The sequence below is a fragment of the Pteropus vampyrus genome, unplaced genomic scaffold, assembly GCF_000151845.1.
Source record: "Pteropus vampyrus isolate Shadow unplaced genomic scaffold, Pvam_2.0 Scaffold150, whole genome shotgun sequence".
Lineage (NCBI taxonomy): Eukaryota > Metazoa > Chordata > Mammalia > Chiroptera > Pteropodidae > Pteropus > Pteropus vampyrus.
Window position 1 is genome coordinate 1,848,951 of NW_011888931.1, and position 2,768 is coordinate 1,851,718.

Consider the following 2,768-nt stretch of genomic DNA (forward strand, 5'->3'; position numbering starts at 1 on the left):
CACTGCTCAACTGATAAGAAGAAATTATAAGAATGTCAAGAAGATAGCTGTAGAGATGCTTTCATAGCTAGACTTCCTGACATTTCTTTGTCCTCGTGCAAGAGCAAGTTCTGGCTGCAGTAGCTGTCACACTCGTCTTCCATCGTAAATGCCCTCATTGTCATCGTGTTGTATCCTCAAAGTTTCCAGTACCATTCAGGGGCTCCAGGGAATGTGCAGGGAAGCGCAGACTGAAGCTTGCTCAAATTCTCCTAAATGTCCGTGGGGTAAGCATGCGAGGCCCAGCACAAACTCAGCTCTTAACAGCCTGGCTGTTTGTTCACTGAGCTTGTTCTCAGGCCTTCACCTGGGTTAGAGGCAGAATTAAGTGCTAGCGGCCATGAGATTGTCCAGCCACTAGCTTTCCAGCACGATAAGACTACACCTGTAGCACTGTACTTGGTGGCCCCTAACCATGTATATGTGGGTGGCAGGGCCTCGGCAGAGGGGCGGGATGTGGGCTCAGCAGGGTCTCACCCTCTGGTGCCAAGGTACCACCTCATACCTCCTCTCATCTTTCTTCTCTCCCTGTCCTGTTACAGATGGACTGTTTCTCTTCCCATCCTGCTCCTGTCTTCCATTTCCCATTTTCTTTCATTTCTCCTCTTTTTTTAAAAAAAAAAACAAAAAACAAAAACCTTCAGCACTTGGTCTTCCTAGGTGGTCTCCCATCCAAGTACTAATGAGGCACGACCCTGCTTAGCTTCCAAGATCAGATGAGATCGAGCACATTCAGGGTGGCATGGCTGTGGACACATTCCTCCTCTTTTTGTTCCTACTCTTTTCTCCTTTCCTCTGTCTACCTGTGATCTTTTCAGCCCTGCACCATCTTTACCTCCCAGGCCACTTAATTAGTCAACTCACCCAGCCCTGCTGTATGCTAGGCACTGTTCCCAACACTGGGGAGAGGGTGGGAAAAAGGCAGAGAGATCCCGAACCTTTAAAACGAACATGATTGGAAGATGGTGGGTCAGACTGCCAACAAGGAAGCCGAGAGGTAGATATGGTATTTCAGGAGGTGAGACATGCAAGAAAGAAAATAGAGAAATGTGGGAGAAAGTGGTTGTGGGGAGGGGAGCACTGTTTTAGCCATTTTGATGAAGGATACATTTTTTTGAGAAGGTAACATGTACCTCAGATTTGAACACTGAAAGGGAGGTGGCTGGATGAAGATTTGGGAGGAAGTACAGCAAGTGTAGAGGTTCTGAGGCAGCAGGAAGCTTGGTGTATCTGAGACAGGAAGGAAGCCAGCGTGGCCGGAGCTCAGTGAGCCCAGGGTGCAGAGGAAGTTTAAGTTGCAAAAGTTGTAATCTATAGGAAAGGACTTGGGGTGGGTTCTGTTGAGTCAGGAATTTAAGCAAGTGAGTGGTGAGATAATATTTCTGTTTTAGAAAGCTTCTGTCTGTGCAGAGGGGCAGGGGTGTCTGCCAGGAGGCCGGGTGGGAGACTTTGCAGTAGCCCAGCGATGATGGGGGCTTAGTGTAGTTGAAGAGGGAGTGATAAGAGATCAGATTAAGGAAACATTTGGGAATCCTTCTTTTTCTTCTCAATTGAATGATGCCATATACTGAGAGTAGCAAATTTGAGATGGGGAGAAATCAAAAGATGAATTTTGGCTATGGCCACAGTTAAGCTATAAAGCGACATTGTGAGAATTACCAGAGGCACTGCCCACAGGAGAAGGTATCTTTCCTGCAGTGCAGATGGAGCCCATACCAGAGCTCATGGCTTAGCAAACCCGACACAGGCTGGGTTGCAGCCCCTCTGCCCCCTTGGCTGGCTGTCTTAGGCAATGCTCAAGTTGGACAACAGTACATGATGATCCTGGTCTGGGCCATGTTACATCCGAGATACCTGTTCAGCATCTGAGTGGAGATGATAGTCAGGTAGCTGAATATGTGGGTCTGAATTTCAGGGAAAATTAGGGCTAGAGATGTGAATTTAGGAGACATAATAGCATCTACCACTTAAAATCAGGGGATTGGATGGGATGTCCTAGGCTGTGAGTGGGGATGAGGAAGCAGAGCGGTCCAAGAGGTAAGCCTGGGCCACCCCACTATGTAGCAGTTGGGAAGAGCAAAAGAATGCAGCAGAGAGAACCAGCAAGAACCGTTGGTGAGATTAGAGGAAAACTTGGAAAGTCATGGCCCAGGAGACAAATGGAAACATTGTTTTAAGCAGTAGAGGTGAGCTCTGTCAGATATTGCTGAGGTTTGGGTAAGGTGAGGGGTGCCCAGATAAAGACTCTGGGGTGTGGAATATGGGGAACAGAGAGCTAAGCTTGATCAGAGTGGGTTGGAGAGAGAGAAGGACACAGAGGGAACCCTTTGCTGGAGTTCTGATCAAACGGAGAAGAGAGAAAAGGAGGCAGGATCTGGGTGAGCTTTTTCATGATGGGCCGTCTTTACAAAGGTACAGCTTTTTATACATGAGAATGATCCAGTAGTGAGAGAGAAGCTAATGATTCACAAGAGAGACACAGCGGGCCCGAGGGATGGTGTCAGTGCTGAGTGAAGGGGTCACCCGGAGGCGGTCACACGATGGCTGTCCTCTGACTCCATCTATATTCTTAGTGAGGTTAGAGCTAGGAGACTATGAAGTAGGGATCTCAGGGAGTGGGAAGCGAAAGGACCAGGAAATGTCATAGGATTGTGGGGGGTGGGGGGTAAGGGTGGTGCTAGCTCCAGGCATGTTTGTAGTCCTGGGGTGGAGGTTGTGAGGTCTCCATC

At 48.5% G+C, this 2,768-nt stretch overlaps 1 pseudogene; it reads right to left on the minus strand.

The window, feature by feature from the left end:
- Window positions 1-674: 674 nt before the first annotated feature.
- LOC111745275 lies at window positions 675-793 on the minus strand (annotated as a pseudogene).
- Between the last annotated feature and the right edge of the window lie 1,975 nt (window positions 794-2,768).